Source organism: Sinohyriopsis cumingii, chromosome 18 (genome assembly GCF_028554795.1).
Source record: "Sinohyriopsis cumingii isolate HCF-2022 chromosome 18, ASM2855479v2, whole genome shotgun sequence".
Taxonomy (NCBI): Eukaryota; Metazoa; Mollusca; class Bivalvia; order Unionida; family Unionidae; genus Sinohyriopsis; species Sinohyriopsis cumingii.
The window spans coordinates 60,357,435-60,379,229 of record NC_142978.1 but is presented as its reverse complement, the minus strand read 5'-3'; the positions used below and the strand labels follow the sequence as shown (position 1 = coordinate 60,379,229).

At 38.9% G+C, this 21,795-nt stretch overlaps 1 protein-coding gene across 4 annotated transcripts in view; it reads left to right on the top strand.

The window, feature by feature from the left end:
• Positions 1 to 21,795, top strand: part of LOC149776759 (polypeptide N-acetylgalactosaminyltransferase 5-like) — an 85,476-nt gene that overhangs the window by 22,949 nt on the left and 40,732 nt on the right. The gene's annotated exons all lie outside the window — the stretch shown is intronic.

The following is a 21,795-nucleotide window of genomic DNA, read 5'->3' as shown; positions in this document are numbered from 1 at the left end:
ATGCGTTCCGATGGTCTTTTCTCCTCCTCCGTTGCGGGTACGCTGAATCCACTTGTCTTCCTTGTCGCACAAGTAACGTAACCAGCGTAGGGCTTTGACCGAGTATTGACGTTTGACATAGTTGGTCGTTTGAGGACTGATGACAGCCACGGTGTTTTGAGGCATGAATCGTTGGCGGTACACTAAGGAACACGCTTTGGCAATGGTGCAAGCTTCTTTCAAAGGATCGACCCCTCCGTGTTCCATGAACAGTTCTCGAAATTTTCCACAGCATCGCCGTAAAATGTCCACATCGGGACGACAATACTTTAGCATTTCTTCCTGAAAGTCGAAAGGGCCGGAGGCGTGAGCCTGGTACCAAGCGTAGAAAGCTTCTCGTTGTTCGGTACGCATGTTGTCGGGGTCGTAATAGTGAGCCTCAGGCAAATGGGGTAGAACGGCGTGTTGATTGGCTTCCGTATTGAAAAAGTGAGGAAAGTACCCTTTAGCCATTTCTGTCATTCCAAACGTTTTAGGCATTCGACTCAAAGGCATGGCCAAGTAACTCATCGAATCTTTAAACTGTACTTGTCCCACTTGCATGAAAATGATTTTGGCTCCGTTCAAAGTCACTTTAGGACGTTCGGTGCCATGTTCTGTATAGTCCCTCAAAAGAAACTGTCCATCATATCCGGAGAAATTGTGAGCCATCACCGAGGCATAACGATGACAATCTCCGTAACGTTCGATGTCCTCTTGACTCCACGTCTTGTCAGTGGGGTCTAAGACCCATTGTGCGAAATCGGCTAGCCTGTTCGGTCCCCGAAAGATTTTTTCACATCCTCCAGGAATCTTGCTGCAGTGAGGGCAATGACTCACGATAGGTTCTTGAATACACTTCTCGCACGCTCGATGAGCCACGCAGAAATTAGGAATGTGAATGCCAGTCTCTTGCATGCATTCGAAATCAAAAAAGATCAAATTGCCTTTCTTCTTTTTCTTCTGACCATCTTCTTTCTCTTGTTGGGGTTGGTATTTTTGCACGTAGCATTGGTGTTCCAAGTCCACGATGTGGTGACAAATGTGACATTTTTTCTTTCCTGAACATACGTGTGCCTTGGTATTGTTGGTACGTATGCCTTGTCCACACGCGGGGCACAATCTCAGCAGTTGACAAGTGCATTTCTTCTGTGAACCTTGTGTTTTCAAATGTTGTTTGTAACAGGCAGGGCTGACAAACGTGCGCAGACAAGCAGGACAATGCACTGGTTCTTGCCCTTCGCCCAGACAGGGTGGAGGGGCCAAACATCCTGAGCATTTCGATTCACAATGCTTGTGTTGCTCTCGATTGTTATAGCCATAGTCACATTTCTCACAGTAATAACCGTATCCCAGGAATCCAGCGATAGTGTAATGGTATCAAAATGGTCATCGTGATGATAGAGGTGAATGTATTTTCCATCCTTAAAGTCTTGGCCTCGAAACAACAGAGGTCCGCGTACTTCTTGAGGGTGCACTTTCAAGGTGTAGAGTGGAGCTAGGACATCTTGCATCTTTGCATCTCAGGAATGCTACAGGGTTTGTCTTTGGACAGTCCGGCTTGTTGTAACAGGAGTTCTGCTTCACTTCGTTGTTTCGTTCGGTCGGATCGTTGAATAGTTTTCCAGGTTCTTTTCCATTCTACCGTGTCGTTCTTGTTGGCATAGGTTCGTCCCACCACGATAGCTCTGGCTAAACACATCTGGTCTTGAGAATTGTGAATTTGGACGAGGCTACGCTTAATGCTGCGAAGCTCGTTCACCAATAACATCTTTTTGCGTCCAGTCCCTTGAGGAGGAGAGACGTGGGTCATGTCCAGTGTGGCTTTTCCATCGGTGATGTCAAACTGGTCATTAGATTGTTGTACGTGTTGAATTTTGTCCATGACTTTGGAAGCAGTCAATTCTGCAGGGGTGCTAAACTCGATCCAAACAGGAGATTTCAAACCGTCGTGTTGTATGGAAAGTCTCAAACGATCGTCTTCTTTGGGTTGACATTGTCGCTTGAGTGTGGTAAGTAAAGAATCCCACACCCTAGTGATGAACCCTTCTGCTTTCTCCAACGGTACTTCGGACTTGAAATCTTTAAATTTCACCGTGTATTTGTAAGCCGTGGTTCTAAATTTTCTAGAGGAGCGCTTTTCTGTCTCTCGAATGGAATGGTATTTTTCAGGGTTAACTAAGGGTGGTGAACTTTGTTTAGAGGGTTTGGATTCTGGTTCACTCATGTCCTCTTCAAAATCACTGGCATGAATTTGTGCCAAGACTTCAGCTCTGATACGAGGCGATAGATCACGTTTCTGCCTCTTACTTTCTTCGTCTTTCTTCTCAAATGAATTGGATCGTTTCATCTTGAGTGAAAAACGTCAAATGACTAAAGTTTAAACACCATGGGCTACTTTATAGTCATGGCAGACCAGCGTATATAAAAGGGTGTGTGTCTTGTCCTTTCACTATTCATTTCACTCTCAAACCGAGCACGACGATGGAAGAGACTAGCCAAATCGAACGTTTCATCAGAGCTTTGCGAGGGGTCATTGGAAAATTCTCTTCAGACCAGCCGAGGGACTACTCTCCTTCCTTTCGAGATAAAAGTCAAGATACTTGCTATATCTGTCAGAAGAAAGGGCATTGGTCTTCAGAGTGTCCAGACCGTCAAAAAAGAAAAAAAGGGGCTAGAAAAGACAAACGTCAAGATACCTGTTATTATTGTCAAGAAAAAGGACATTGGTCTCCAGATTGCCCAAAAAGAAACAAGAGGAGTCAGAAGAAGAGAGGGATTCTTCAGAAGAAGAGAGGGATTCTTCAGAGGAAGAAAGCAGCCAGGTAAAGAAAAAGAAACAAGAGAAGAAAAGAAGAAGGGAAGAAAGTGAGGGGGAAGAGGAGGAAAAGACTGTGACGGTGAAGAAATTTAACAAACAGAGAGACTAAACAATGAGACAGAAGAAGTGTATGAACTTTTTAAAGTGTTCTGTTGAGAATTGTGAATTGTGAATCGGATTGTAAATATTTATAAAAGAATAAATTAGGTATGAAAAGGTAAGTGTCTTTGAGTTTTGATTTTAAAATAAGAACGTACACTCACACACACGTACTATAGGGGTAAAATGGGGTTTTTTTTAGTTTGAATGGATGTTGGCAATTGAAAGTCTATCTCTTTTCGAGAGACGTGGGTGGCCCTGAAAAGGGCCTTTTTTGGCGTAGGGGTGAGTTTAAGCAATCAACTTTAGCTGTCTTAAGCCTTTGCCACGGCCAAGGCCTACTTCTGGACTGCGTACTGTTGATGATGATGATGATTTGGTTGAAATCACTAAGGGTGGCACGGTAGGCTTAGTCACAGGGTTGGAGTGTTTAGCTCGGGAAGGTCGTATTCTCTTCGGTCGTAATAAAGAAGTCTGATACATTTGTTTCAGACTTATTAACTCCGCTAAAATGTCTAACAGTACCGTGACCGTTTGATTTTCACACCCTTATTTCTTTGCTGCTGCTTCTTCTTCTTGTTGTTTTTTTCTTACCTCTTCTTCTTGCTGTTGTTGCTGTAGGAGAAAAGCTTGTTCCGCTTCCTTTTGCTGTTGTATAAATGTCTCCAATTCTTCTTTCTGTCTCTGTCTAAAATTCTCCACGTGCAGTAATGAAGAAGGTGAGAAAGGTTCCAGAACAAATTCTTGCGAGGTAAGAAAATCCACAAAATCCCAATTTACCTCTTCTGAAAGTAAGTCCGGGTTCCCTTGGGTGGTCTCCACTGTTGGTGCACCCCAATAGATCGTTTTCTGAGTTTCCGTCATGTTGAATAACTGTCGCATGAATTGACTGCGCACAGGCGCTAGCGAATCTATATAGGCCACGTGACGTCACAGACTGCTCTCTTCGGATTGGATGCGGGCTGACTGAATTTTGTAACGCGTGTTTGGATTGGTCAATGAACTCAATCCGTTTCAATCCTTCCTCTACCTATAAATTAGCGCAGTTCACTGCATTGATTCACCTGTTCTCGGCGCCTCAGCATGTGGACTGACGTTGAATCTTCCACCCTTGTGTCAACAATGATGTTTAGGACGGACATACCGATGTATGTCCAATCCAAATGGACAGTTGTCCATAGGACTGCCACATGCCTATGGATACGTAGGATTTACGTGGAGAGGCAAGGATGCCTCAAAAGAGTGTTAGTGTATGGTCCTACCATTAGACGAAGCCTAAGGACAAGAAGAAGTCACAGATGCCCTTTATGTTAAGGGCATATATAAACCCAAAGGCCCTTTTCAGGGCCACTCCAATCTCTCGAAAAGAGATCGACTTTCAATTGCCTACCCCATTTTTTTATTTTTTACAAAAACAAAAAAAATAGAGACCCATCAGGTCGGGACCTTATTAAAATAGGGTCCCGACCCTGTTCCATTTCCCTTTGACGCTCAACAGTCCCATATTCCCATGTTCAATTTCCCTTGTCGCTATATGTTCCCAGGGTTTTTCTCCATGTTAAATTTACATAGTCGCTATATGTTCCCAGGGGTGTTTTAATGGTAAGTCCCATTGTCGCTATAGGATCCCTTTTCACTACTGACGTTGTTCGTAATAAAGCTACTGGTGCTGTTGGTAACGTTGCCAGTAAAGCATTCTTGGCAATCAAGGACAGACTAGCACGATTAATACGTAAACCACCACCACCGGTGAAATTACCCAGTACTGAGGTTATGCCCGCAAATGTCAGTAAAGTAATAAATCAAGCTGCAAATCAAAAACTAGCAGCGCTGATGAATCAATGGGCTGAAAAAATAAATACAAGTCTAGTGACGGGAAGTGGTCTTCTTTTTAGACGATAACAAATTATAATAAAATATTTAAACTTGAATCCGACACAGCGTTTGACATAGACGAACCGGTTCTTAAAAATGAATCAGTGCGTGATTATCAGTATTATTCCTATGACGCACGAGAACCAAATCAACGAGGACGAATTGAATTGCAAGTTCAAGATACAAGTAGATATTTCTTACCTGCTGAAGCATTTATTGAAGTAGCAGGTGAAATTATAAAAACAGATTACACAGAATATGGAGCCCCGGTTAAAGTCGGTTTTGTCAATAACGGAATTATGGCCTTGTTTGAAAGCGCTGCGTATCTCATTGACGGAAAAAAATTGAGTCAATTGAGAATAATGTTCATGTGGCTACAACAATAATAGGTTTGGCAAGATATTCTGATGATTATACAAGATCAGCTGGTCCATCAATGATGTTTGCTAAGGATACTTCTGATTTTCCTAACAGTGATCAGTACAATATTAGACGACCAAGGAACTTTGCCAACAACGCTGACGCTGATGTGTGGCCGGTGGTTCATGGTGCTAATACAGAACTTAATTTAGGTTTCAATACACGTAGATCAATGTTGGGTGGTAATCGTAGACGTTTTTCTTGTGCAATTCCACTGTCGCATATATTTGGATTTTGTAGAGATGTCCGAAATGTAATTTTCGGAGCAAAACATACGGTTGTGCTTTTTAGAAAATCTGATTACAATGATGCTTTATGGCGGCCCATAGGTGACGCTGGTAAAGTAGTGCTGAAAAAACTATCACTGTGGATGCCGGTAATGACTCCGGCAATTGCTGAAGAACAGCGACTGCTTTCTTTTATGGATCAAGGTGGTAAATTGTTGTTATCATGGCTTACAGTAACCACAGATAGTATTCTAAGTAATAATAATGGTTTATTTACATGGCATATAGCATCAGAGCAGGGAGTTTCTGTACCGCGACATATTTTCATTGCTCTTCAAGATGTTACACGAATAAACTCACAAACGCGGAGTCATATGATATTTGATCAACTCGGTGTCTCTGAAATTTCTTTAAGAATAAACGGACATCAAGAACCATCTGAGAATACACTGTTGGATTTCGCTAATAATCATGTTGCACGTGCATGTTATCGTTTGACAAAATATCTACCGCGTGATATAAATATCGTTACTGGCTTGCAAATATCACAATTGGATTTCATGACATATTATCCAATCTATTACTTTTCACTAGAGCATCTTGATTTAACTAGACAATCTGTCGTTGATGTACACTTTCCAGCTAATGTGGCAAGAGGGGCTATAGATAATTACAGAGCAATTGCTGTTATACTCAGCAATAAAGCAATGCTACTTGAGTGTGTTGGTGGGCGAATGAGGGTCGTTGATGCGCCAGTGGAAAACGTAGACAATTAGATCAATCGCGTTTATAATAAAAATGTCATATAGTCACGTCAAAGTCACTCTGACTCCTGGTCAGGTGAAAAAATTACAATCGAAAAACGCGAGCGCGTGTGGGACAACGATAACACTAAAAAATGATCAAGTTGCTAATGGTGGCCCAAACAAGTTATCGCTAACTAAAACCCAACTAAAACATTTCAAAAAAGCGAAGCAAGCAAAAACAGGAGTTCAACTTGATTTCGCTCCAAAAGCCATCAGCAACATGATTAAAACCGGTGATATATTTCCACTCCTCGCAGCAATACTAGCGTTAATAGCTGCTGCTGCCCCAGCTGTAGCAAAAGCAGCCGCGTTAGGTGCTGTTGGAACAGCTGCTGAAATGGCATTAAAGAAAGCAACTGGGAAGGGATATACAAAAAAGGGAGCGGTTTTAAGACTTCCAGGAACTCCGCCCTCGTGGTACGGAAAGGGTCTAAGACTTCCAGGAACTTCGCCCTCATGGTACCCCAAACGCCACTGAAAACACAGTGTTTTACCGATGTCAAATTTTGATTTGCTCAATGCTGCTAAACGATTTAATATAAAAAAAATCAGAGGTGTCTTCATGCGAGATCAGTTACCGAAACAACCGAATAATCCAGAAACTGGTATTATTAATCTCGATAACAGCGAACACCCTGGAACTCACTGGGTTGCTTACGCGATCGATCCACGTGGAATTATCTATTTCGATTCGTACGGGTTAGCACCGCCAGTTGAATTTCTAAAATACGTGCAAAGCACTCACATTCCAGTTTGGTATTCAATGCTACCAACACAAACACTAACCGATCCACCAATATGCGACCGTGAAGTAATTAATGTGCTTGACGCGTTATCAAAATCAACCAAACCGCCTCAAAAAGTCGTGCACGAGTATACCGAGGACCAATTTAACATTTTAAACAATCCCTAAAGAATAATGGTTGATATTTACAGAAAATCTCTCATCGAAACAAAGATAATAAAAAAACGCGGCGATGTAGATTTACCAAATATGCGACCAAAGATGAAATCGACAATCTTTTAACGTTATCCGGAATAGACCCAGATGAGGTTATTATTTTTCAATACGGACATGGCAAGCTAAAAACCAGCAATACCAAATAAAATGACGTAGTTCGTAGGGTTCTTGTAGCTACCCCGATAACATCCCCTTGTGTTTACTGACAGCGGAAAGATCAGAGACTCAAGTATATCGTTTACAACCATCAGAGATGAAATCATACAAAGAGTTGCTAATCGCTTAAAAAATACCGGTGACACAATGACAGGTGAACTCAACATGAACGGAAACAAAATAGTGGTTTTAAGAGATCCAACGTCCGACGAAGATGCCGCAACGAAAAAATATGTTGACGTTAACTACGGTGTCCTTGACTATAAAATATCCAAGTTGCGGAACGAGTATGACGTTCACGTAAACGCGTTTGCAAATCTCCGTAGAAACTTTAGAAAAATTAACGAAACAGCAGAAGAATTCTTTGGTACTTCGCTCACCGTTCACGCAAAACTTTCTGATATCAAAACCAACATTGACACGATCAAACAAACACAGCAAGATATTGTAAGTGGGATTCCTGAGATCGTTAATAAAACTAGTTTGATTAAAATTCCACCCGGAATATCTCCCGGGCACATTACCAATGTCGTATACACGGTGTCATCTAGATTTGCAACATGGTCAAGACAAAATGATACTATCAAATATACCGCAACAGTCACTGGAGTGTACAGGCTGTCTGTGTTCAGTGCTGCAAAATTTGAGATTTTCACAACATATCCCTGGCGACTTGCCACCAACAAGTTTTCCGGGGTTGTGACTATCATATTAAATAGCGGAACCGAAGAAACGTTTATACTGGAAGCAGCTGATAAAACATTAAACGCAACATCTTACTGGTGGTGTTTGGAATTTGTCGCTGAAACACCTCAATTGGTTACTGCGTAAAATAATAAATGGTGTTGACAAAGTCAATGACAGCATCAACAACAACATTAGATGCGCAATAATATAGATACGATCAAGTGTGCGAATGGCTGTCAGAGTTAAAATCTATCATCGATACTTACACAACAAAAGTAAAAAAAAAATACCAGCGACGTGTAATTATCCTGGATGCGTTAGTGTACTCGGTATCCGCGTTAGTTCCATCCACTGGAGTAAAATTATCAGCGCTAACGCCAGTAACAACTGCAATCGCAGTAACAATATGCGTTTCATCATCAGCGGGAGCGGCTGGTGTATTTAATATAATCGCGAAAAAGATATTCACGTGCACGAGCACAGAACTGCATCAAGCGGTTACAAGATTAAACACAGCAACAGCAGCATACTCAAAATTGTCGTCGTTGATATCATCAAGCCTCAACGACGAAACGATATCAGATTCCGAATTCACGAGCACGGCAAAGATATACGAAGACTACAAACAAATCCATGTTTTGAAGGAAACGAAAATGAATAATGACAGAATTACTTCAACAGATAGTCGAAAATTCAAGCCACAAGATGACTTCGATGATAACAGTAAGCTCGACCAAACCTGAATTCAGTATTAATTTTCCAACTGCGATTCCGGTGAAAGAAATCGCACTAGCACAATTACGAGTATATTACAGCTGGCCCAATATCAGATCAAAATCATTTGGTGGATTACCAACGAATAACTCGTTTATGTTTGCAAATAAAAACCGACCATATGGTACACCCGACTGGAACGTCATTGGGATACCAACCGGGTCTTATCGAATCGAATAAATCAATGAGGAATTACAACGTCGAATAAAAAATATCACCGGGAAAGAATCTAAAATAGCAATAACCGTTCATGAACCAACGCTGTCTTCTGCAATTGAGATAAACTCTCCAGACTACGCCGTGGATATATATCAAAGTTCTATCTAAACAGTGTTAGGATGGCCTGAAATCACACCCGAGGCGCCTCCATCGTTATCAGAACCGAAAAAGTCTGATTATGTCAAGGACAAACAATCATAGTACGAAGTTGCCCTGTCATATAGAGATCGTTTACTTAACATAAAAAGATCAAAGTTGACTGATAGGTTTAGATTTCTCGACAAGGATAATATGGGATGGTATTTTACTTCTGAGAAAGCTCCCACAGGAGAAGGCGGTGTTATGATTGATTTAAGTCGAATCATTGAATATTTTAAAATTATTAATCAAGAACACAAAACACAACAGGAAAAACTACGCCACGGTTTTCATGAACATCTTTTTGATATATCAAGTTCACGTAGTGAAACCATCAGGCGCGTAGAAATATTAAACCAGCTTGTATCCGATATGGAATATTTTCGCCGGCGAGTATTAGAGGTAATAATTAATGACAAGAGTGTCTATAAACAACGAATTTTAACTGCATTTTCGTTAACAGAGGCTGAATTGCCGAATTTTAAATTTCCCGGGTACAACGCAACCGAGCTAAGAAAATCAGTCAATGATATCATTGATGAGTTCTTTCCTGATATACTTGAACAATGGAGTAAAACATTACCACCGGCAACTATTCTCCAGCACAACAATGACCAAACGGGGCAAGGCCGACATGTATCTCCGGAAATCGTAAATATAACCCCTGTGGTCGCGTTCAATCTTGTGTTTTATGTCATTGATGGCAGCTATAGCACGGACACGAGAGTATCAAATCAAGCACAGCAAGGATTTGTTCTCTATTCATTCACTCCAAAAGATATACCACCTGGATATCTGATTGTGCAAGAGCCGATCAATCCAGTCTATCTACGATGTCATAATCCGCTGTTATCAAGAATAAATTTCAAACTAACTGACCAGTCCGGCCACCTTCTGGATTTGAGGAATAAAACGTTAAATATCAATTTGCTTATGAAATACTAAGGATTTTGTCTTAAGACTTTTATCCTAAAAATCTACGATTTTCAAGGATCTCATCCTAAAAATCTACGATTAGATTTTCTCAGGCTGATGTTATATTTTGCAAGATTCGGAAAGTAATTACTAGTCAAAATCGTGCACAAACGAAAATAAAAAAAGAAATTTGCAAGTGCACAAAAACATTTATTTTTTACTGACAGACCCTGATTTCTAATTAATCAAGCGAGTATTATATAATGTACCAACACTTGAAGGTTTTCATACACGACAAGCAAGTACTTGAAAACTACATCAAAAAATATTTACACAGTTTCTAGTCGGCCCATTTGATTTGGTTATTAATGTATAAGGTAAAGAGGATTTTTTATTGACACAATCGCAGCTGGATAAACTACAGCGAGAACGTATTTCTATGATCACGTGTGATAAAGATCAGATTCTAAATTATGCGCACTCTTGCATTAAATCTGATCGACTAAAGGAATATTATCTAACTCATCAGATTTATACAAGTGAAAAAATATATTGAAATCTGCAAGTGCACTATAAGAAATTTATTTTTTACTGCGCATCACACGATTTTGTTAATTCTGAAGGGGTAATTACTAGTCAATATCATGAAAATCGTCCGATTTGCTAATTCGGAAAGTATTTAGCTAGTCAAAATCATGCGCATCGACTGATTTGCTAATTGTGAAAGGGTGTTTACTAGTCAAAATCATACAAATCCAACATTTTTCAGTGAAAAACAGAGATCTGTCCGTGAAAAACAAAAAGAAAAATATAATATTTTTTTACCTTCGATTTCATTTCCAAGTACTTGATTTCATTTCCAAGTACTTACTTGCTTGATAAAATCCTTGATGAAATCAATGAGTCTAATTTTTCTCAATTGTCTTACACTAGTATTAATTACCTTCCTGGCTTCGTATTCTTGAGGCAATGCTGATCTAATTTTTTCAATCACACGGCAGAGAGAGTCAAACTCATTTAGTCGCTGTTCTTCTACTGCAGCCAGTGATTTATATAACTCCGTCTGAATTTTCTTTATAAATCTATACTGAGCCAACAGCGTGTATGCTCCGTATTCATTTCTTTGCTGTAGTTTTTCAAAGTCAGTAATAATTGTTTCAGGTTTTAATTCATCAGGTATATTAATTCCGTTTTCCTCTAAATTTTTAATCGCAGAAATTACATCATTGATATTTTCGTAATTCATTATATTATAATTATATACTTAAAAGAAAAATATTTTACACCATTACGTGAACTTCTAGGTTGTCTTATGACGTCCTAGCAAGTCCAGAATGGTGTGTTTTTTTACACTAAAGACATATACATACACTATTTACCGTGCTCCCACTAGATTGTCTTATGACATTCTAGTAGGTTTGAGGTTATAGACAGATAACTTATACTAAGGACAGCACAGACAGATACGGGGCTATATTCTACGCTCAACAGGTTTGCACATCTGACCCCAAAATCAATCCCGCGAGGTGCAAAATGTCACCGCGTCGTGGTAATAACGCGGAAGGTGTGCAATTTTGTTGGGTTTTGAAACCCCAGTATATAATTCGGACGCTACAGTATATAAACTGACTGATACTTGGAAATTCAAAAATAGCTCACACGATGGGCGTAGCTTAGTTTGCTGTTTTTGTATTTTTCTTTTTCTTAAATATAATCGCAGAAAAAATGCAGATGAACCAAGAAACCAAACGAATTTCATAAAACAAGTATATTGTCTGTGAAAAAAAATATTATTTACTGTAAATAAACGATTACGCCTGCCCGTGTTGACAGTCTTTGATAAAATCCCTGATAAAATCAAGGGGAAGTAATTGGAGATGCTTTACTTCCGTATATTACAAACTTTTCTCCCTTGTTTCAAGTCGAAAAAAGAAGTAGTATGTTAATAGAATTTTCTGACCAAAAAAAACCCAGAGAATACTTCATCTTAGCTCACCAAAAAACATGAATTTATTTCTACCTTTTCTTGATAATATATCACCTGTAAAGGTAATGACGTATGTTGCGCAGGGTGAGAAATCCATAATTGACTTTTACACAATCGTTGCAGAGTTATCTCCGTTATCTGTATCTACATAGGAAAACGAAATCCAGCTTTCAAACCAGTATGAAAACGATGATTTGGACACTTTATCTGCAATACGTTGGACCGAACGCGAGTGAATGCCAAAATACTTGCCAGCCGTGCCCATTGACTGAAAAATTCTCTCTTCGCCGGTCGCTATATTTAAAAATTGAACCGCTCTCTTTCCAATGCTCTTAAACCGACCAGTATTTCCTCGTAGAGAATTCTCCCTTTGTGAGATAATCGAATATTCTGTAAAGAGTTATTAAGTTTATCTCTGTTAAGGTGATCGATCACAAGACCGTCTTCGATCTCTCCAAACAAACATTCGAATATGAAAGGATGACAGTAATAACTTTTCTTCCCAGCGGTAAATCTAAGATAACCAGAATTATTAACAACACCAACTGTTCCCTCAGCAGACGAAATCTAACTATTCCATCACGAGACGCTTCATAATCCTTGATGATGGGATGTCTGACAAGTTCTTGATTCATGTTATATAATAATGTATTTGTCTAATTTATAATTTGTCTGAAAACTTATCTAAATAATCCTCTTCACACGCTATAACTCCAACCCTGATTTTGTCAGGGACAGAGTCGGGTTTCTTTTTATCATAATTTCTTTTGAGTTCCCTGTATCGCTTACCAGCACAACTCGCACACTGCTGTGTTTTTCTCCTGACTCCAACACCACATCGCAGACATAGTATTGGTCCTAAACTCCCTCTTCGAACATTTTGTGAATGTTCCCCGCAGAATTCTTTTCTGCAGAATTTGTTACAAGGAGTTACAGATCCCACTTTAAGCCACTTGCACTCATTGGTCTGAAACATTATATATATATATATATATATATATATATATATATATATATATATATATATATATATATATATATATATATATATATATATATATATATATAACATTTTTTATTTAAATGTTTGTCTTAAATATCATATGGAGGAGTTTGAGAGATTATCTGCAATCAAGCCCTGGAAAGCTTCTAGATTCGATCTTGACAGACTAACCCCCCAACTCGCGGAGGCGAGCTCTGCCTGATCTGATTGATATTATCATGGATGCCAAAAAAGAATTTCGTGATGATGGGGCATCTCACGTGTGGTCTACATTCGAAATTGTACACCACGACGAAGTTATTGATGCTACAATGAACGATGCACGAGCGAAAGAGATTATCGATTACCTCAATCAGAAATATCATGTCAGAATAAAGTTTTTTGTGCAAGCAGATTCCGATACGTGGATTATCCGTGACAAACGTGACCCTGTCCTTGCTAATGGAAAAACCGCTGTGTTAAGTAAAGATTCCAAACCAGGAATGTTAACTGGGAATGACAGACCATATTACGCTCGAGCGTATCCTGTGACCGTGGTTGTTTATGGAATTTATCAGCTAAATGATAGACCCAACATTAATGATCTTGCCCCGATGAGATTCTCAAAGCTGAATTGTGTAGCCGAGCGAGTAATGGAATATTTTTGGAAAAAATAGCGAAGTGGGCTGAATCGGTTAAGGATACAGGAGCATCAATAAACGATGTCGCTGAGTTATCAAGTAAATTAAAAGTTCCAATGGTAGTAAAAACGTTAACTTGACAGGTTTATATGAATCAGCGAATAATGGAAAGGGAACACCAATTTAAAATATTGACCGTAACGCTCATGCTTGGACCAGTGCAGTAACAATATTTCCACGAGATTGTGTTGTAAGATATTACTCGTCAGAGAACTCTTGGGGCGGAATGTTTGATGATATCAGCCGGATAAGCAAAAACGATCCCGTGTCAGTGTGGTTGTTTAAAAGTTCCGAAGATGGCGAGTATGTTCAATTTGTAAGACCTAACGGCGAATTATATCGTAAAGAATCTCTGCATGAAGAAATGAGAAATCTCGCACTGAGATATTCAGAAAATACTGAGCAATTATTGACTAATTGTTTTACAGTTCTGTCAGTTGCTGCCCACGCCGCGAGAGAGAGAAAGTCATGGAGACCAACACGCGCTGAGTTCCTCGAAGATGTTCAATTAAGTTGTAGTGAGTATGGACATGGCGGTTTGTGGAATACCGAATATGACCACAAGGATGTTATTTCCGTGGACATGGTCGCAAGTTATCCGGGAAGTTTTCTCGGGATAGGCGAGTGTAACGAATACTTTAAAAGATTTGGTCAGCCTTGCCATGAGATGGTAAGAGTCTCAATTAATGGTCCATTACCCGATTTTGATCCGACAGGATTCGCTCGTGTAGTGTCGTTTGAATTCGCTATGAATCTCCATGTTACTTGTTATGTTTGGTTTGGCAGACACTTCTCGGAGAAACGTTGGACACCAATAGTGTTATTACGATATATGATCGACAATAAAATATTGATATCGTTGGTTGCCAGTGAAGCAATTATATCATATCGGCCGCAGACTTCGGTTTAGTTACAAACACCGGAGCGTATCAGTGTCAATGAAGTCATCGTAGAATATGCACGGGAATGTCCAAATACTCCTGTTGATGTCATTGTTAATGATCCTCCTAATATTCTTAAGATTAAACTCAGCGCCAGTGAAAAAACAGCAAAGGATCTCGGTAGAAGAAAAATCGGTAAATTTACTCAGGGTGGTGCATATGATCATTAACGGCATCACGCCAGATTGATTATGGATGATGTTGAATTAGATTTTATAATTGCTGATGCCGCTGCGAGAAATATATTTTGTAATCGGGAAGATGCTTACTTGTCTGACGCAACACAGTTGGGTACAATTGTTAGTTACATTGATGGAGAATCTCCTCAGTACACACATCTAAGATCTTCAATGGTTGCTTATGTTTCTATAAATTTGCTACCGATGATAAATAGATTTCCCGACACTGCAGTTAGAGTTGCAACGGATTCATTTTATATCGATAAAAGATATTCAGAATTATTGGCTCGTTTTACAAGCAAGTATGAATCAAGGAGTTCGTGGAGAATAAAACAAGAAATGTTATTGTGAATCCGCTGATGTTGCGGTTAAAAATAGTTATTGCAAATCAGAATTATCAGAATTGTCGTTGTCGCCGTCTGTGTATGATCCAGTATCCAGACACAAAACCGTTTATTTGAAAGGGCCGGGAGGTTCTGTTAAGACAACTCGAATGATCGAATTATTTCGACAGATTTCAGATATGATTGTGTTAACACCAACACACAGTCTTGCTAGGGAGATGAAACAACGAGGAGTTAATTCTTGTACTTATCACAGCTTTTTCAAATACAGCGGCGGTGTGTGGGCTCCAGATCGAATGGGAGAGAAATATATTCCAAAAGTTATTATTTGGGATGAAGTGTGCACAGTGCCGTTAGAAACATTAAAAACTATTAACAAAAAATACTGCAGTGGTTATGTGCGGCGATCACGGTCAGCCACCTCCGTTTGTTGGAACATCTCCACACGATTGGTTGAAGAATTTTGTTAATTACTATTCGGAGATAACTGATGATTATAGATCTCTTGATGCAGAATTAAAGGAATTTAAAACATTAATCAGACTACAACCGAATAAAATTCAATGTGAAATTATGCGCAAGGTGATTTTAGAAACTTCCTTGAACGACTTTTGGAAAACGTGGAAACCAAACGATTTGATAGTGGCAAGTAGAAAGATAGTCAGAGACACACTTCAACACAGTTATTTTAGTTACACAAGAAAAAAATTTCAGCGTTACGTGTACCGTTGTGTTATAGACCAGCTGATTCGCGGTTACAGAATATTGACGTTGATATACCAGGACAGTCAGGGAAACAGAATCTTGTGTTGAATGATATTGTCGCAGTTGATGTCAGTGTTGTTGAAGATGCGCTGCACGCTGACCAATCCCCGTGGACGCTAGGATACGCAATGACGATTCATTCATCTCAAGGACTGACTATTGCTGATACAGTCGTTTGGATTGTTGATGATCGCATCGAATGGTCGAACTTAGCTTATCTTGCAGTGTCTAGAGTTAGAAAAATATCTCATTTACGGAGAATCGTCATGGACTCGTCAGAAACCATTAATCATGACATTGACAACGATATAATAAGAAAAAAATTGGTTGGTTTTAAACAAAGTGTCAAAAAAAATAATCGCGACTTTGATCTTGAAATTTAATTTATTAACGTGCTGAAACAACAGCAGAATAATCACTGTGCGAGCTGTAATTGTGTAATGTTGTGGCGGTACTTGAGCAATAATCCAAGACAATTTACTGTAGATAGAAAAGATAACAGTCGCGGTCATACACGAGAAAATACAATGTTGACCTGTCTTGAATGTAATCGACGTCGGGGTGCTAGTTAAGTGATCTCGGCGGTAATTGTGTGTCTTCGGGAATTACTTGTAATTGCTTGCGTGTAAATCCACGTTGAGGAGCAGTCGAATCCAGCCTGTAGGTTGCTGGTCTACCAGTAGATCTAGTTATACCAGATATATTGTGTGTCGTGATGCTCCAGATAGGATCAGTCGCTCTTTTGTACCACCTTCAAGTTCACCGGGTTCATATAAATATCTCACGGTCACATTGCCCAGTATTGGCTGTGCTGAAAAATCACGTCGTTGTACGGGTATATTTTTTTTGGTAATTGCGTTAATAGGTTTCATGTTCGTTGTTCGAGTTATTTCATTATTTAATGCAGCTTCACACCTGGTAATCTTGCAACCCATTCGCGCGATCTCTTGTCTTGAATGAATTCCTTCGCTTACTGATATCCAAATAACCGCTCAGCAAGTGTTCGATTAAATCGCTCAACAATTGCCTGATCACGATGAATTGCAGTATGTCCTCGTCGTATTTTGACATTATGTCGCTTCATCAGCGATGATACTGGACCCTGAAATTCTTTGCCAGGATCAATTTGTAGAAGCTGTGGCCATCGTAGACCACCTCGTTGATAAATTCGTTCAAAAGCAGAAGCAACTTCAGCAGCCGTCTTCGTTGACAACGGTTCGGCATCTTTGTATCTACTTGCAGCATCAACTACAGTTAGCGCATACTTGTATGTAATTTGACGTCTTTGTATTTTAACGGTATCATGAGGTAAAAATAAAATATCAGCCTGATGAACTTCATTAGGAACACTAACATCAAAATTTGCAAAGTGAATTTGTTTAGGCGGATGTTGGTAAATTTGCCATATTGCCTGTTTGGATAACCACTTTTTAGCAGTAACACGCGTAACTTTTGCTGCTTCAGCGAGTTTACTAATCGTTGCGGTACCCTTCCAGTATCCTCTTGGGGAATAATAAATCGATTCCATTATAATTAATTACCAGCACCTAGCGCTAATTTACTTTTCATTGCGGATTTTATTAACCAACTAACTAACCTGTCCTTGAAAGATTTGTCAGTGATGGAATTTAGCGCGTGTATTAATTTCACATCTGCGAGATGCCTATCTTGTAGATTTTTACTTTTATAAGCTACATCATGAGCATGACACGCTTTATCAATAGCGTTTATTGGTTCCTCGCCTGGTTTTGGTTTTTCTTGGTTGTCAAGTCTGATATCAAGTCGAGTTCCAGGCCCGCAGTAATTATATCCTGGAAGATGTTTTTCTCCTGGGTATTTAGCCCACGGAGTCGCGGGTAATTTTGTTAATTTTGCTGCAATATCACCTCCGTGTTGCTTTTTTTTACTTGACGCTGGCTTTGACTTTGGCTTTGGCTTTGGCCTGTCACCTGACTGCGCGGAGATAAATTTAAATTTCTTTGTACCACATCGTTCAGACTTACCCGTAAGCGTTGATCTGTTATTTCTTGTTGTAATAGTTGTTAGATCACTTGTTGGGGTGCGCGTCCTGCATTTCACGCAATATAAATCCATAATTATTTTAGATATAACATGAATGTAATTGATTTTTCTGCAACACGAAAGCAAGAACCGATCAAGCATCATGCTGCGTTGCCCAATTCTGTTCGTATGATCATAATTGGACCATCTGGATTGGGTAAGACACAATTGCTTCTTAACCTGATAATGAGATGGCTCAAGTGGGATAAGTTTTATTTGGTAGCACCATCAGTTGATGACCAGATCGTTAAATGAAAACGGCGACGACGTCATTGAATTTATAACCGACATCAATGGTGCTCCATCTGTAGAAGATCTTGATGGGTTTATTAACAATTTAGTAGTGTACGATGATGTCATGCTGGATAGACAAACAAACCCCGCTCGGATATTTTCCAGGGGCAGACACAAAAACGCTGATGTGATTTATGTTACTCAACGGTATACATAAATTCCTAAAGTGATCAGTGATCAGAGATAATTGTAATACCCTTGCTGTGTTCAACGGAGTCAATATTCACACGTTGAGAAATATTCACCAAACGTGGTGTAGCGGTGATATGGATATAAATAAGTTTAGAAATGTATTTAGTCAGGCTCAATTAACTCCACACGGATTTATAACAATAAATTTACATGATCCTCGAGCACGATATCGAGTCGGTCTTGATACGATTTTTGGATAATAGCAGCAGGGAGGGCGAGCCTCCAAATTGTCACCGACACTATCGCGTATTTTCCTTCGAGGTTACAACAAAGAAAAAAAACCATCAGCGATAACCGGGTAAGACAATTTGTCATCGACCGAATTGTCTTACGCTGGATATCGCGTCTTTTTTTCGGATTTTTTTGTGATCTCCCAGGAAGGCGTATTTTGGCGAAATACGGGTGAACCAATTAGAGGTTGTTCGCCCTCCCTGCTACTGCTGCAAATCGTGCAGTTTTTGATGTACTATCTGGTAATAGAAAATACTGAGTGATGTAACATACGTCGACTAATTACACTAAGAGTACATTTCGAATTAGTAAAAAAAATTTAATGTGTCTGGTTTAAATAAAGATCCTCCTAATTTTTTAAAGCAATTGAAATGATTTAGCTGACTATCTTTATGACCTAGTATGAATCAACAACATCACACATATAATTTATGTCAGATTGAACAATCCAAGATCAAGAGAGAAATGATAAATATTAGTATAGAGTTTGGGGTCCTTCGTGTCTGAAGAGAAATTCGTGGAGAAAAGATACACTTGGAGGGGTAAACGCAAACGTAAAAGGCTTGGATGTTATTTATATACTAATTTTTGAGAACTTGGTTACAGATATTGAAACATGCATATACTGAACCAGGTATTAGAACAGAGCATTCTCTTTTAATATTAGTGTCTACAATAAGGTATAACTCTTCTCATTCTTTTTTAACATTTGTGTATAAAAAACAGGGTACAATACTTACCAATCTCTTTATACATTTGAGTACAAAGCAGGGTACAATACTGACCAATCTCTTTACACATTTGTGCACATAGTAGGGTACACAACTGACCAATCTCTTTAAATATTTGTGTACAAAACAGGGTACAATGCTGGCCAATCTCTTTGAACAATTGTGTACGAAGCAGGATAAAATACTGACAAATCTCTTAACACAACTGTGTACAAAGTAGGGTACAATACTGACTAATCTCTTTACATACTAGTGCACAAAACAGGGTACAATACTGACCAATCACTTTGCACACTTGTGCACAAAGCAGGGTACAATACTGACCAATCTCTTACATTTGTTTACAAAGCAGGGTACAATACTGACCAACCTCTTACGCTTTTGTGTACAAAGCAGGGTACGATATTGAACATTCTCTTTACATATTTGTGCATAAAGCAGGGTACAATCCTGACCAATCTCTTTGCACACTTTTGAACAAAGCAGTGTACAATATTGGCCAGTCTCTTTACACATTTGTGTACAAAACAGGGTACAACATTGACCAATCGTTTACGCATTTGTGTACGAAGCAACTTACAATACTGACCAATCTCTTACATTTCTGTTCAAATCAGGGAACAATACTGACCAATCTCATACATTTGTGTAAAATGCAGGGTACAATACTGACCAATCTCTTTACACATTTGCATACAAAGTAGGGTACAATACTTACCAACCTCATACATTTGTATAAAAAGCAGGGTACAATACTGACCAATTTCATTGCACATTTGTGTACAAAGCAGTATACAATACTGACCAATCTCTTTATACATTTGTGTACAAAGCAGGATACAATATTGAACAGTCTCTTACTTTTGTTTACAAAGCAGGGTACAAGACTGACCAATCTCTTACATTTGTATACAAAGCGTGGTACAATACGGACCCATCTCTTTACATATTTGTATACAATTCTGGGTACAATACTGACCAATCTCTTACATTTGTGTACAATGCAGGGTACAATACTGACTAAGCTCTTTACAAATTTGTATACAAAGCAGGGTAAAATACTGGCCAATCTCTTACATTTGTGTATAAAGCAGTATACAATACTGACCAATCCCTTTACATATTTGTGTACAAAGCAGGGTACAACACTGACCATCCTTTATCTAACATTAATGTGTAAAGTAAGGTATCGAACTGACTATTCTCTATAAATATTTGTGCATAAAGCAGGAAGTTTCGAGATAGAAAATAAATTAGTTTTGAGGTTCAAAAAGTCTCAAGTTATGCACAGGATATATATTGATAATATAAAACAAATTACTAAATACATTCGTTACTATATTTATCTGATATTCACGTCAAAAACAATGTCATTTCTATTCGAAATTAAAAATGACAATTTAAGATAAGTGATCCTTAAATGGAGAGTAGAAACAAGGCTAAAATTTTACTTTTCAATCACGAGGAGACAAATGAAGACTTTAGAAGAGGGTTTGATTTATGAGATCTATAATAAAACTGAAATCAGTACCCTATTCCAATATATATCCACCAACTCTCTCCTACCCTCCTATTTTTAGAAAACAAATTTACCATCCTCACAATATTAGCATATCAAAACCCAGTTATCTACCATCCATCACCTAGTTGTCTAATATTCAACCCCCATAATATCTACTATCTACCAACCCAACCAGTAACTTACTATCAACCCCCATTTATATAATATCTACCAACCAAATAATTACTATCCATAGCCAAGTCTTATAATGTCAAGATCACTTTATCTACTGTAAAGGGCACATTAATCTCCCATTCCACACCACATTATCTTCCGTCAGCGCCCAAACAAAACTACCATCGTCATGATCTTTATAGTAGTATCAAATTGTCTACAACCCAACCCTTAGTTGTAGACTATCCAGCAACTGCCTACCTACCTGCAAACGACCATTTGTCAACCATACACCTTCCAAATGTCTACTCTCCAGAGCCCAGTGATCTAGTATCAACCCCCAGTTTTATACCATTCAGAGCCATTCGTTCACTATCCAACACTCAATTATCTACTAAAATGGCCCAAACAAAGTTATCCTCCTCGTAATATTTGCATATCAACATCCAGTTTTCTTCTAATGATCAAAAAGATATATGCTAAGACCCAGGAACCTGCTATTCACCAACCATTATCTACTCTCGAAACCAAGTGATCTGCCATCCACCAAATGATCATCTCTTAAACACCCGCAACCCAGTTAGTTACATATCCAC